The sequence below is a fragment of the Strix aluco genome, chromosome W (assembly GCF_031877795.1).
Source record: "Strix aluco isolate bStrAlu1 chromosome W, bStrAlu1.hap1, whole genome shotgun sequence".
NCBI classification, from domain to species: domain Eukaryota; kingdom Metazoa; phylum Chordata; class Aves; order Strigiformes; family Strigidae; genus Strix; species Strix aluco.
Genome location: NC_133970.1, coordinates 30,900,992 through 30,916,597, shown reverse-complemented (window position 1 = coordinate 30,916,597; position 15,606 = coordinate 30,900,992). Strand labels below are relative to the sequence as shown.

Sequence of the window (15,606 nt, the reverse complement as noted above, 5' to 3'; positions counted from 1 at the left end):
TCTGATCCTTAGAAGAGATAAGAGCAATGCTTGGGGCCATGATAAGCCAGCTTCCTGGCCTAGTTTTACTATTTGTAATTTAATTAAATGATTCATTTTTTCTACCTGGCCACTTGCTTGTGGATTATAAGGGGTATGTAATTGATAATTTATTCCTAAAAGTTTAGTGCTGGATAATTTTTGCCACAAAATGTGATTCCCGGTCTGATGACATTGTTGCTGGAACTTTAAACCTTGGTATTATTTCTCGTAACAATACCTTAGTTAATTCTCTGGCTTTATTAATTCGGCAAGGGAATGCTTCTGGCCACCAGGAGAAGGTATCTGTCAAGACCAAAAGGTACTGAAACTCCCCTTTTCTTGGGAGTTCAGAAAAATCAATCTGCCATTGTTGTCCTGGGTGATTTCCTTTCCCTATTCACCCAAGTTAGGTCTTCAGTCCTGTTTTAGGATTATTTTGTAAACAGATTTCACATTGCTGTGTCACCTGCTTGATGGTGGTATATAGATTTTGGGCAACTCTATGTTGATTTACATACTTATATAAGGCCCCTCATGGAATTTTCTATGTTCTGTCATCACTATAGGACATAAAAATGCAGATGCTACTGCTATTTTACCTTGAGGAGTCTTTGCCCACCTGTCCTTTTCTCTGCTTCCCCCTAGATCTTCAATAAGGTTTTTTTTTATCCTCTCTAGAATATTGAGGCTTACAATCAATTTGTATTTTACCATCTGGAACCAAAGACTGCACTTCTACTTTACCTTCCTTAGCCACTCTTTTGGCCTCACGATCTGTTATAGCATATCCAAGTTCATGGGTGGAACTTCCTCTTTGGTGAGCCTTACAATGCATTATAGCCACCTTTTCAGGTAGTTGCACTGCTTCCAGGAACTTGAGGATTTCTTTGGCATGCTTTATATGTTTTCCCTGTGCAGACAAGAGTCCTCTTTCTTTCCACACTGCCCCATGAGCAGGACCACTCCAAAAGCATATTTAGAGTCCGTCCATATATTAATTTTCATACACTTGGCCATTTCCAGTGCCCGAGTTAAAGCTATTATTTCTGCCTTTTGTGCTGAGGTATTTGGAGGAAGGGCTTTAGACTCTATTACCTGATCTTCAGTGGTTATCACATATCCTGCCTTGCAGATAGCTTGTCAGACCAAACTGCTCCCATCTGTATACCAGGATTCATCAGCTTCCTCTAATGGCTTCTCTTTGAGGTCTGGCCAGCTGGAATAAACTGCTTCAGTCATTTCCAGGCAGTCGTGTGTCACAGGTTCTCCTGTGGTCCCACTAAGAAAAGAAGCTGGGTTGACAATATTAGTAACTTCTATTTTTATATCATCCTGTTCCACTAGGAGGGTGTGGTGGTTTGACCTTGGCTAAATGCCAGGTACCCACCAAGTCGCTCTATCACTTCCCCCTCCTTCCCCTTTTTTTCTCAACAGGGCAAAGAGGGGAAAGAAAATAAGATAGGAAAAAAAAAACCCCAACCCTTTGAAGTGCTAAGGCTTGGACAACAGGCCCAAGCCAGAGTTGACCTATAGATGAATCCTGTATATTTTATAACTGAAAACCATCGTGTTAGTAGGTATTGTATTAAGTTATAACAACCTATTTATGCTGGTGTAAAAAGTGCTAAAGCATTGAAATACTGCAGCCTGAACAACAGGCCACAAGCTGGAGCTGCTAACTTAGCATGTAGTCATTAGTGAAATATGTAAACTTGCTAGTAAAAGACTAAATATAATCAGTAGAGGGGAGAGAATGTATCCCACTTTCCTTTGCAGCCTTATTCAAGGCTGAGAACCCCCAAGTATTTGGCCTTGTTAGAAACTCCCTTGGTTCCCACCCCGAGCCCTGGCCAGGCTTCGGGTGGAATCCAACAGGAGAATGAAACCAGAAACTTTCCGCTCAAAAAAAAGGTGCCAGCTATTCTGGCTTGTCGATCTCTGGTATATAAGGCTGGGCCCATTTGCAGCGACTTTGGAAGCCTCACCTATGGGTGGACGCACCGCGTAGGATTTCCCACTTGCCGGGACAGGCTCTCCAAATCCTCGCTGTAACCGGGGCTGCCCAGCGACTGCGGATCTGGATGATGATGATAATATATGCAACTGGTGATGTATTTCTCTTAATTACTATTCTCTCTCTCTCTCTCGTGTAGTAATGATTTGATGCATTACCCTGTATTTTCCTGTTTGTTGCTTTAAGTGCACTGTTCTGCTTCTTCTTACTGTATGTTCTCTGTATTACGCTGTTACATTACTTGGTTATCACTAGTAAAGTACGCCTACTCTTTTCACTCTGGTGTCCGAATTTAATTGGTATCCTTAATCAGCAAAACACCCTTGTGGGTAAAACAAAAGCAGTTTTAATATAAGCAAAGCGAAGCAAAGGTCCGCACATGGAAGCAAAAAAAAGAAAACAGATTTATTCTCTACTTCCCATGAACAGGCGATGTCGGGCCTTCTCAGGAAGCAGGGCTCCAATACGCGTAGTGGTTACCTCGGAGGACCAAGGGTGACCCCACCCCCTTCCTCCTTTCTCCCAGCTTTATACTGAGCAGACGTCATATGGTCTGGAATATCCCTTTGGTCAGTTCGGGTCAGCTGTCCTGGTTGTGTCCCCTCCCAAGATCTTGCCCACCCCGTCCCACTGTGGGGGGGAAATGTCAGAAAGAGCCTTGGTGCTGTGTAAGCACTACTCAGCAGTAGCCACAACACCAGTGTGCTATCAACACCCTGCCAGCTCCCAACATAAAACACAGCACCATGAGGGCTGCTATAGGGGAAAACCAGTTCTGGCTCAGCCAGACCCAGTACAGTCTCCACCCCTTATTCCATACCATTTACGTCATGCCCAGGTCCCACATAACACTCATTTATTCATTCCGTAAGCTTTCTTCACTCCTCCAGATGCTCAGTGACTTGGCTCCCATCTGTCAAGATGGATGTTCAGGACAGGAGCAGTATGTTTGACTGTTGGACTCCAGCACCGGCTAGGTTTGGGTCATCATCGCACGTATCTGGTTCACTCTTCGTCGTTCCTACTTCCTCCATCACTTCCTGCAACATACAACTCACCCCACAGATTATTTTCCCCCCAAGGTTAAATCTCCTTGAGGCACACACTGAGTAGCCCCATTCTCCCGCATTACCCACCAAGTACATCCAGGTCCCTGAGCAAAAACAATCCCACGAGTGGGCTTGCCTTTTCCCAAGGGAGGAGCAATCCACACTGCCTTCCCCAGCCATTGCCCTGTGTGTACTACAGGGACCTTATCTCCTCCCACAGTATGAAGGGGTTTTGTTTGGGCAGGACCAGGACAGTTAACAGATCCTCTGGTGTTAATTAGCCAAGTGGCTTCTGCTAAATTTATATCCCAGTGCTTCCATCCCCCATTGTCCAATGCTCTCAACATAGTCTTCAACAGTCCATTGTATCTTTCAATCTTTCCAGACGCTTGTGGGTAATAAGGGATGTGATACACCCACTCAATGCCGTGTTTCTTTGCCCAGGAGTTTATAAGATTATTTCAGAAAATGGGTCCCGTTGTCTGATTCGATTCTTTGAGGAGTACCATGTCACCATAAAATTTGCCTTTCAAGACCTAAGCTGGTATTTCGGGCAGTGGCATGATTTACAGGGTACGTTTCAAGCCAACCAGTAGTTGCTTCCACCATGGTGAGTATGTAGCGCTTGCCTTGGCGTGTTCGTGGCAATGGTCCAATATAGTCAATTTGTCAGGCCTCACCATATCGAAAACTCAGCCATCGCCCTCTGTTCCAGGGAGACTTTACTCGTGTGGCTCGCTTGATTGCAGCACATGTTTCACATTCATGAGTGACCTGTGAGATGGCCTCCATGGTCAGGTCCACCCCTCGATCACGAGCCCATCTGTACGTTGCATCTCTCCCAAGATGCCCGGATGTTTCATGGGCCCATCGAGCTACAAATAGCTCACCCTTGCGCTCCCAGTCCAGGTCCAGTCGAGCTACTTCAATTTTGGCAGCCTTGTCTACTTGCTCATTGTTCTGATGTTCTTCGGTGGCACGGCTTTTGGGCACGTGGGCATCTACATGACGTACCTTTAGAGCCACGTTTTCCACTCGGGCAGCGATGTCCTGCCACAGTGCAGCAGCCCAGATGGGTTTACCTCTGCGCTGCCAATTGGTCTTCTTCCACTCCTGTAGCCACCCCCACAGGGCGTTAGCCACCATCCAGGAGTCAGTGTAGAGATACAGTACTGGCCACTTTTCTCGTTCAGCAATGTTTAGGGCTAGTTGGATCGCTTTTACTTCTGCAAACTGACTTGACTCGCCCTCTCCTTCAGTGGCCTCAACGACTTGTCTTGTGGGGCTCCACACAGCAGCTTTTGACTTCCGATGGTTTCCTACCACACGACAGGATCCATCAGTAAACAGAGCATACCGCCTTTCATCTTCTGGTAACTCGTTATATGGCGGTGCCTCTTGGGCACGAGCCACCTCCTCAGGCAGTGCTCCAAAATCTCTACCTTCTGGCCAGTCCATGATCTCTTCCAGGATCCCTGGACGGTTGGCTTTTCCTAGTCGAGCTCGTTGCGTGATTAACGCTACCCATTTACTCCAGGTAGCACTGGTTGCATGGTGCGTAGAAGGGATGTTTCCTTTGAACATCCAATGTAATACAGGCAATCGCGGTGCCAAGAGGAGCTGTGCTTCTGTACCAACAACTTCGGAAGCGGCTCGAATCCCCTCATATGCTGCCAGTATCTCCTTTTCAGTTGGAGTGTAGTGGGCTTCTGATCCTCGATATCCCCGGCTCCAAAATCCTAATGGTCGACCCCGAGTTTCACCTGGTATCTTCTGCCAGAGGCTCCATGTGAGGCCATGCTCCCCAGTTGACGTGTAAAGTACATTTTGCACAGCTGGTCCTGTCCGAACAGCCCCAAGAGCTACCGCCCGAGCTGTCTCCTGTTTGATGTGCTCAAAGGCTTGTTGTTGCTCAAGACCCCACTCAAAATTGTTCTTCTTTCGGGTTACTTGATAGAGAGGGCTCACCAGCTGACTGTAACCTGGAATATGCATCCTCCAAAATCCCACAAGTCCTAAGAAAGCTTGTGTTTCCTTCTTGTTGGTCGGTGGAGACATAGTTGCTATCTTGTTGACAACATCCATAGGCACATGACGGCGTCCATCTTGCCATTTTATTCCCAAGAACTGAATCTCTTGTGCTGGTCCCTTGACCTTGCTTTTCTTTATGGCAAACCCAGCTCTCAGAAGAATCTCAATTACTTTTTGTCCTTTCTTGAACACTTCTTCTGCCTTGTTGCCCCACACAGTGACGTCATTGATGTACTGTAGATGTTCAGGGGCATCACACTTTTCCAGTGCAGTTTGAATTAGTCCATGACAAATAGTGGGGCTGTGTTGCGGGAGGATATCAGACCTGCACAAATCTATGAGAGTTATAACAAGCAAAGCCATTTATTTTTCCAATAGCACATACTTATGCTCTCGCCAAAGCTCTTACTTCATAATTAGCAAATCAGCAATTAGACAGCTCTCAACCTTTTCTCCTATCAGCATAAGACCACTCTAACGCGCGCTGTGCAGATCAATCAACTTCTTGTTCACGCGGCGGTAACTTCTCACAGTTCAGTACTTTTCCACAGTTTAGTGTTGCAGCTGTCCGTTGTTTTCCTCTGCCACCTTAGCACAGCTCAGCAGTTTCTTATCTTTCTCCCAAGGCTTGTTTTTCATCAAAGCCTAGCTGTTTCTCAGAGGCTGTGCAAGGCTGACAGGCCGATGCCTCCCACAGGGCTGTGCTTCCACCCCTGGGGCAGTCGATTCCAGGTATACTGGACACCCCTCCATTAGAAAGCAAACTGTGGCCTGCACTCTTCCAAAAAAGAAATTGAAAAGAATGAATTGGCAATGTCAATTGTGGCGTACCACTTGGCTGCCTTTGACTCCAGTTCATATTGGAGCTCTAACATATCTGGTACAGCAGCACTCAGTGGTGGCGTCACTTCGTTCAGGCCACGATAGTCTACTGTCAACCTCCACCCTCCGTCAGACTTTCGCACTGGCCATATTGGGCTATTAAAAGTCGAATGTGTCTTACTGATGACACCTTGGGTCTCCAGTTGACGGATCAGTTCTTGGATGGGAGCCAGAGAGTCTCGGTTCGTGCGATACTGCCGTCGGTTCACGGTCCTCGTAGTAATTGGCACCTGTTGTTCTTCAACTCGCAACAGTCCTACAACAAAAGGATCTTCTGAGAGGCCAGGCAGATTAGACAACTGTTTGACCTTCTCTGTGTTCACACTGGCCACACCAAAAGCACATTGGTATCCTTTTGGGTCTTTGAAATACCCCCTCTTGAGGTAGTCAATGCCCAAGATACAAGGGGCTTCTGGGCCAGTTACAATGGGATGTTTTTCCCACTTGTCCCCGGTCAAGCTAACCTCGGCCTCCAGTACTGACAGTTCTTGACATCCCCCTGTCACTCCTGAGATCCAGATAGGTTCTGCCCCTCTATAACTTGATGGCATTAATGTACACTGTGCCCTGGTGTTGATTAAAGCCTGGTACTTCTGTGGATTTGATGTGCCAGGCCATCGAATCCACACTGTCCAATACACCCGATCATCCCTTTCCTCCTCCTGGCTGGAGGCAGGGGCCCTCTATTCCCGTTCTTGGTCAGAGTATTCACTGTCTGACCCTTGCTGTGCCAGGCTGGAGATTCCTTCATCAGGGCCAAGGGAGGTGATCTCAGTCTTCCTGTATCTGGGAGATCGTTGATTAATTTCTTGTGGTTTCACACCAGCTACATTAACAACCTTCTTGGATGTCTTCTTCTTGGCAGGGGTCTTTCCTCGCAATTCATGTACACGAGCTTCCAACTTGAAGGTGGGTTGACCATCCCACTTCCTCATGTCCTCCCCCTGGTCACGCAGGAAGAACCAAAGTTCGCCACGTATCATGCGCCTGGGTTTCCCTTTCCCTCTGACTGGGGTGAAAGAGAACTGATTTCTTGGGGTGCTCCTAACATCTAAGGCACTCGCCCGTAGAGATGAGGAGGTACCAAGACTCTCTTCAAAGTTCTGAAGCCAGGAAGAGATTGCCTCCACAGTTGGTGTACATCTTGGTCCTTCTCCCACATCCATTTCTGGATAGTACATTGCAGCCAAGCCGGCAGAATACGAGGATGGCGCACCTTTAATCACCTTCCTCCACATGGCCCGTGTGCACAAGACATCCTCTGGATTTTTAGGGGCTTCATCATTATCTGGATCACTATAGATGACTTCCAGCACTGCTAATTCTCCCAGGTACTGGACACCTTCATCTGCAGTAGCCCACTTCCCTGGGGAGTTGTCCGTAAGATCTTCCTTGAAAGGATATCTTGCTTTAACACTTGAAAGGAGCCGTCTCCATAGACTGCAAATTCCTGTTTCTTTTCCAATTCCCCTTTCAATTCCTCGATCTCTAGCAAGGGAACCCAGCTGTTGGGCTTCCTTACCTTCCAGCTGCTGAGCATCAGCCCCATTATCCCAGCATCGAAGCAGCCAGGCAGCAATCCGCTCACCCGGCTGGCGGCTATAGTCTTTCCGCAGATCTCGCAGTTCTGATGATGTCAGGGACCGGGTAGTTTCCGCCTCCTGTTTCAGTTCTGTTATTCCCTCTTCTGACCCCTTTGCTGAAGGACCCGCTTCTTCCTCCTCTTTCTCGTCCCTTATTAATCGAGGGTATGGGCCTGTCGTTCTCCTTGTCCACTGTTTCTTTTTTACTACTGGGGCAATCTCTGCTGTTGTTGTTATTGTTTGAGTTCCCGTCTACACCACAGTCCTTTGAGAGCACTGAACTGCAGCTCGATAAGCACAGGCCAGGCCCCAGTACAGCGCTAGGAGTTGCTGATTTTCACTGGGATAGGCAAGGCACCCTTCTATCAGGTGTTGTGTCAATTTTGCGGGGTTACTTGCCTGTTCAGAGGTAAGATCCCAGGCTACAGAAGGTGATAACCGTCCTAGGAATCTGTCCAAATCCTTCCACTCCCCCTGCCACCCAGGGACAGGCCGCCTCAGGGCACATTTTGGTATTGACTGACCCCAAATTTGCCTTCTCTTACACCAAAAACCTACCGAGCTCCACGCAACGCACAATAGGCGAACAGCATTAATGAACAGTATCAAAGAGCTCACATAATGATGAATAAGTACCTCGGGAGCCTGCAGAATAAAACAACTCATGATGTTCCCAATTTCTTCCAGCATGTTCCCGAGCTTAGCAAAATAAAGATAAGCAGCGCAATCAACAAACCTGTGACCAGCACAAGAGCTTGTCGCTTAATAACTGCTATAGCTATAGCACAATTAATATAAAACTGCCGTTGTCGTGCCCCCATGTTGGGCGCCAAAAAAGACTGTGGTGGTTTGACCTTGGCTAAATGCCAGGTACCCACCAAGTCGCTCTATCAATTCCCCCCCTTTCCCCTTTTTTTTCTCAACAGGGCAAAGAGGGGAAAGAAAATAAGATAGGAAAAAAAAAAAAAAAAAAACCCTTGTGGGTAAAACAAAAGCAGTTTTAATATAAGCAAAGCAAAGGTCCGTGTATGGAAGCAAAAAAAAACCAAACAGATTTATTCTCTACTTCCCATGAACAGGCGATGTCGGGCCTTCTCAGGAAGCAGGGCTCCGATACGCGTAGTGGTTGCCTCGGAGGACCAAGGGTGACCCCACCCCCTTCCTCCTTTCTCCCAGCTTTATACTGAGCAGACGTCATATGGTCTGGAATATCCCTTTGGTCAGTTCGGGTCAGCTGTCCTGGTTGTGTCCCCTCCCAAGATCTTGCCCACCCCGTCCCACTGTGGGGGGGAAATGTCAGAAAGAGCCTTGGTGCTGTGTAAGCACTACTCAGCAGTAGCCACAACACCAGTGTGCTATCAACACCCTGCCAGCTCCCAACATAAAACACAGCACCATGAGGGCTGCTATAGGGGAAAATCAATTCTGGCTCAGCCAGACCTAGTACACTCCCCTTTCTCAAAAACTTCTTCTGCTCTATTACCCCATATAATGATGTCATCAATGTACTGTAAGTGCTCCGGGGCTTCACCCTGTTCCAGTGAAGTCTGGATCAGTCCATGGCAAATGGTGAGGCTGTGCTTATACCCCTGGGGCAGTTGATCCCAGGTATATTGGACACCCCTCCAGGTAAAAGCAAACTGTGGCCTGCACTCTGCTGCCAGAGGGATGGAGAAAAATGCATTAGCAATATCAGTCGTGGCGTACCACTTGGCTGCCTTCAACTCTAGTTCATACTGAAGTTCTAGCATGTCTGGCACGGCAGCACTCAGCGGTGGCGTGACTTCATTCAGGCCACAGTATTCTACTGTCAATCTCCACTCTCCATTAGACTTTCGCGCTGGCCATATGGGGCTGTTAAAGGGAGAGCGTGTCTTGGTCATGAGTCATTGGTTCTCTAGGTGACAAATCAGTTTATGGATAGGGATTACAGAGTCTCGATTGGTGCGATATTGCCATCGGTGCACTGTTGTAGTGGCAGTTGGCACCCGTTGTTGTTCAACCCTCAGCAATCCCGCAACAGAAGGATCCTTTGATAGACCAGGTAACACAGACAGCTGTTTAATTCCTTCTGTTTCCAAGGCAGCTATACCAAAAGCCCACCGATACCCTTTTGGGTCCTTAAAATACCCTCTTCTGAGATAACCTATACCAAGAATACATGGAGCGTCTGGGCCAGTCACAATGGGGTGTTTTTCCCACTCTTTTCCACTAAGGCTCACCTCGGCCTCCAATACAGTCAACTGTTGAGTTCCCCCTGTCACTTCTGAAATACAAATGGGTTCTTCCCCTTTAAAATTTGATGGCATTAGGGTGCACTGAGCACCAGTGTCCACTAGAGCCTTATACTGCTGGGGGTCAGATGTGCCAGGCCATCGAATCCACACGGTCCACTAAACTCGATTGTCCCTGTCCTCCACCTGGCTGGAGGCAGCGCCCCTCTGATGTTGGTCATAATACCCCCTAACAGCAAATGGGTTAGTGTGATGTGCACAGGGTTCAGCCTCATCTGGATCACTCACTTCTTGTGAATACAATTCAGAAGTTCTTCTCATAGGATCATGAGCAAAGTCGACCAGTACAGTTGCTGAGGAGAGGGGCTCCGAAGAAGAGGACAGCGGCAGGGAACCCTCCTGAAAGCATCAAAAACCCGCGGCAAAACTGCAAGACGTGAAGGCAGAAGCCCAGGGAAGAGGGAGAGCCTCAAGTTGCCTGCCCCCTGAGCGAGAAGAGTGAGCTGCTGCTAATGAGGACAGTGAGGACTCATAGGGGGCGGAGACTGGAGTGATGACACCCAACACCCCTCATGTACAAGAGCAACCCCCAGGGAGCGCGAGCAACCAGGAGTGCAGCGAACAGGGCGGGCAAACAGGGTCTGGCGTGTCGGAAGGGTGAGGCGCGTCAGTTTGCGCGGCAGTTCGCGCAGGCAGGGTGAGTGGACAGGGTGCAGTCCGTCTCCTGGGTCTAGAACTTATCTGAGCTAGTTTCATCTTATCATCCTCCACGAGTAGACTGAACCATGAGAGCGTGAAAACCTGCTGTTGGTGTGCTTGGTTTGTGGAAAAGTCCACCGAGCACCCAGGCCTGAATAAATACAATATCTCTCCTGAGCGTGTTAAGATTGCTTTATTGCACACCGGGCACGCTTTTTGGATAACAGTATCACCTCTTTCTTACTCCTCAGAGCACATAAAAGGTATATAACAATGTTTGCCTCTGTCAGACCAATCCCAGGCTCCGGTTTCTATAGATTATCTTAAAGCTATGAACAGTTGTTCCAACTAAACTGAAATAATTTTTTATACACAGAAAATTACAGAATGTGTAAAAGTATCTGCAGATAACCCACTGGAAAAAGGTTCTTGAATGGATAAGTTGGGATGAGATCTTAAATATAAGCTTTCTCATATACATATCTTCAATTAAATGATATTATACATTTCCTTATGAACTACAGAAAAGAAATGGGATGATGATTTTTTTTCCTTCATCCAAATGCAGGTTGTCATTTCTTTCTCTGACTTAATGAAAAAAAAAAAAAAAAAGCTTTCCCCCAATTGTCTTTCTCTCCAAGAGACCACCATCCCATTTTTCTCTTTTTTTTTTTTTTTTCCAAGTAAGATTACAAAATGCAGAGAATGCAAGTGATAAAATAACCCCATAACTGATCCAGTTCAGACAAGGATACACTACAGGAAATGTTCAACCCAAATGACCTCCCTTTAGGGTCTTTTGCTTTGGGATGATGTAGCTATACTGTACAATACCTAGTCTCTGAGATTCCACAGCACTAGTGCTTTAGAAGAAAGCCATCTAATCATGGTAAGTCAGAAGTAAAATAATGAGCTGCTCTAGAATATTTTTTTAAATTTATTTTCAGGTAGGTCAAAATTAAATTATAAGGGATGTACCTGTTTACTGATACACACTTTTATTAGTTAGTGATAAACCTGTCATTTAAATTCCTTCACACCTGCACTGCAAACTCTCAGTACTAAACTTGAAGTCCAGAAATGAACTGCAATGGGAACAGGGGAAAAAAGGACACACTGTAGTGCTTTAAAAGAAAACAAACAGATCTCTTTTTTTAAAGAAAGAAATAAAACTGGCCTTTTATACAGTTCATAAAGTGTTTACCTTGAAAAAGTCTTTCCTGATTTTGCTAAAAGTCACAGAAAACTGGACAGAAAACTGACTGGAGGTCACAGAAAACTTTGTACATTATGACAAAGAGCACTTTCCATGAAGGTGGCATACTGAAATTCTAACATTTAAATAAAACAAAAATTTAAAAAAAATATATCTCAGGACTTTATAGATTGCAAAGAAATATAAAAGGTTCCTTCTTTCTTCAGAGGTCACTTTGTAAGAAAATAAATTTTACACAATTAAGGACAGATCCTTAAATGTCAGATCTTAGGTAAGATGGCTAAAAATATCCATGAGTTAAAATTGTCAGAACAAAGTACACTCTTTTGCCTTTTTATTTGTCTTTAAATTGTTGATCATGTTGATATTATACAGCTCCAAGAAAGATTTATTAACCAGGTATGAGCAAATCATAGTTCTAAGTTTAGGAAAAAGAGAAGCAGCATTGAAAAATAACCTTCTACAGTGCTCGTTTTTACTTGTAAGGAGTTTAAGAAATACTTTATGGAATAAAAACATTAAGAAACTGAGAAGCTGAAACAGTGGAGTTAAACCAAGTATTAATTTGTTCTCACTCAACAAGCTTATTCTAGGCACTTTTAATTTTACTTTAACTAAATAATTAATGTACCTTCAGTTTAGCAAAGGAAATAGTTTTAGTTTGATTTTTTTTCTCTTTATAAAAAGTTTAGTTCAGCCTGGTGAAATGTAACAGCTAAATTCTCAATGACCAGTGAAAGCAGAATACAGCCTTTGCATATTTTGTTATATTTCAAAAAAGTAAAAATTTGACAACTATGTATTTCAGTGTAGAAAGTGTTGATTACTTAAATATGCAAAGAAGAATTTTTCCTGCAAATCAGAATGTCTAAGGAGATGCTTGGAATAAGTACAAGAACTATGCCAAAGACAAATGTGTCCACTACTGCAAAGAAAGTATGTCAGTGGTCTGACTTCATTATATTTAGTATTATTGTGCCAAAAATGGTGGTAGGGGAAGAGAGTCTGCCAAGTCTCATATTTCAGGCAACCTTGTAAACTGGGGCAAAAATCTAGTCTTTCTTAGATTGAAATTCTGATCAACAATCACATTTGGATGGCTTTAAGTTGTATTTTATGTTCCGGCCTGGAGGCTGGCTTTACAAAAGCAAGGTTCCTGTAGCAGTTGGTGAAATCTTTGCTTCATCCCCCTCCCCCAAGTCAAAACAACTCCAAAGATGGAGACAATTATAATAATTTATGCAATTATTTTAACCCCACCTTTATAAGACTATATCCTTGAGAGCCTCACACTTTGGAAAATATTCTGTGCTAATGCACACCCTATGCAATGCAGATCCCTATCACAAAGAAAGTCTATCCTTCTGGAAAATGTATTAAATAATAAGAAAAATTATTTGGCATCTTATTTACTTCCCTGACAGTGTAACATTAAAGCTGCTTAATTTACTAAATGCAATGACTTATTTCTTCTTTTTTTTGGGGGGGGGGGGGGGGGGGGGTGGTGGGGTGGGGGGGTGTGTGTGTGTGTGTGAAATTATTGGATATTGCTTTGTCTGTTTGTATTCCTACATGTGTTATTTATATTTTTCATACTTTGCTAAACACTTTTCATTTTTTTTAAATAAGCTAATTAAATAAGCCTTCAAAAAACTTATGAAAATCAAAGTTCCAACATATAGAGGTTTCCAGAGTACATCAATCATTGTATGGCAAATCCCTGTAATCTCAAAAAGTATGTCTTATGTGGGTCATATTTATAAATGGGTATTGGCAATGGGGAAAGGTTTGTATTAAAAAAATCAGTGATTGTTTGCTAAAGCAACTAACTTACCATTTTTATATTCTGTTAAGTCTTTGGATTGCAGCTTCTCTCAAGTAGCAAAAGGAGAACAATCTGAGAAAAAGGACAGGAAAAAGGACATGTAATTCCAAGTGTCACAACATTTGAAAGGCTTTTTGCTAGTATAATTGTGAGTGAGCCAAGTATAAGATTCAGTGATTAAGATTAAAGTAATGCAAATTATTCTAACCAGATCTTCTATCATGCTTATCTGCACTTCAGTGGTCTGTAGGCTTAAACATAGGCCAAAGGAATCCCTGGTACCTGGATTTGCAAACCCCAGCAGTTCGTACCTCTCTGAAGAGCACCATACCTGATGGTTAACACACTTAAAAGTCACCCAAGCGGACAAAAATCCATCATCCTATGCTTACCGTAAAGGTGGTCCATTGCCCCAGGCATACTACAAAGTGTTGTGGGTTTTGCAATTAAGAAACAAGCATAATAGTGTCAGACTTTCACAATGAAATGGCCCAGAGAGTAGGCATTTTTTGAAATGACACTGCATTACATAATCTACAGTTTTCTCTCCCTTTATTCCACACATACACACTCCTACTTTAAATAGGGAGGGGAAAAAAAAGAGCAGGTGCTATCTCATTTAAATGGCACCTTAAATTACTACTTTCTTAATTGACTGTATTTGTAGCATAACTCCTTTATCAGTTTTCATATAGTGACAAAAATTAAAGTTCTCTTCTATTGATTATATATTTCTTACCTATAGTGTGTGTATATATGTGAAATGTAATTAGATATGAGTCATATATACATACAGATTGGATATTAAATTGCAAACTTATATTTATAGGTGTACACAGAAACATTTGGACGAAAGCACACACCAAAATGAATTTTTGTTGGTTTGTTTTTCAAAAGAACCACCCAAAATTTAACTACTGCATATGCAAAAATGCAGGAGGCTGTTACAAGAATGACTGCTTTCTAAAAATAGAGCCCCAGCAGCCTGAGGGGAATCCAGTAACATGGTGGAGAAGAGAGAGATTCATTTTATAAGGGAGAAGAAGAGAGATGGAAAACCAGTCTGAGAGCCTTTCATGCATGCTAAAAAAGCAAAGTGCATTATGTTCAAAAACGCATTTTGGTGTTTTTGTAGTGCAAGAGTGGAAAAAAAAAAACCCAACAGATTTAGAAAACCACTTCACATCTTCCCTTGAATATGTGCATAAAAATCCTCAGCCTAGAAATCCAGCCTTAAAGGATAAAGACAGACAGTTAAATATATATACACTGCACGTTTCTCAGATTTTTTAAGAAAGCCTATTTGAAAACGTTTACTGAAAGGGGGGGCGGAAAGTGAAACTGCAGCAAAGTCCAGCTAAGGGCAAAAGGAAAAGAAACAAAGAGATAATTAATTAAAAACAAACAAACAAAACCCACAAAAACCAACCAAGCAACCAAATCCCAAACCAAATACACAAAAAAAAACCCCGAACACAACTGTGAATTGGAATTGCATATACTTACAGACAAAAGCCCCTGCTCACTTTCTGTCCTTTCTACATGATGTGAAACACAAATGTGGATTAAAAAAAGGGCAGCATGCTACAGAAGGGAATTTATAGCTGGAGGAGTGGAGACAGGGTAGGGGGTGTGGGAAGAATGACTGCACTTCTTCCAAAGTGCAGCCTTAAGGATAAAAAGAAAGGGGTGGGGGTGACTGGGGGAAAGTCTCTCTCCCAGGATGGGTTTTGGCTGCCGGTGCTGGTTATATTGAACAATGAGCTCATTCTGATGATAGCTGGCTGGCTGTCAGCTCACTCCCCTCTCCTCCCATCCCCTCCTTACACATACACACTCCCCCTACTTGCTCGCCTGCTGGCTTCCGCCCGCCCGCTGCTGCTGAGCCGGACTGCTTAGTCTGCAATAATCGGCAGCCCCACGTTCCCCAGATGTCTGGGACCCAGGGCAGCGCCGCCCCGCCGCGGGCCGTGCTGCCCCGGCCGCCGCAGTCGTGAGCAGGGCCGGGGCCGGGCGGCGTTAGCGCCCCCCAAGGCCCAGAACTGCCACCGC

The 15,606-nt window shown here is 44.5% G+C and overlaps 1 long non-coding RNA gene across 5 annotated transcripts in view; it reads right to left on the bottom strand.

The window, feature by feature from the left end:
* LOC141917758 (uncharacterized) overlaps window positions 1-15,386 on the bottom strand; it is a 94,436-nt gene extending 79,050 nt beyond the window's left edge. For 4 of the 5 annotated variants that reach the window (XR_012621440.1, XR_012621436.1, XR_012621439.1 and 1 more), the window contains exons 1-2: window positions 15,061-15,386; window positions 13,564-13,626 (exon numbers count right to left, since the gene is read on the bottom strand). This is a non-coding gene — a long non-coding RNA (uncharacterized LOC141917758). Of the gene's footprint in view, window positions 1-4,910; window positions 6,254-13,563; window positions 13,627-15,060 lie in introns of those variants that run through there. The other variant, XR_012621438.1, reaches the window with a different exon arrangement.
* Window positions 15,387-15,606: the final 220 nt, after the last annotated feature.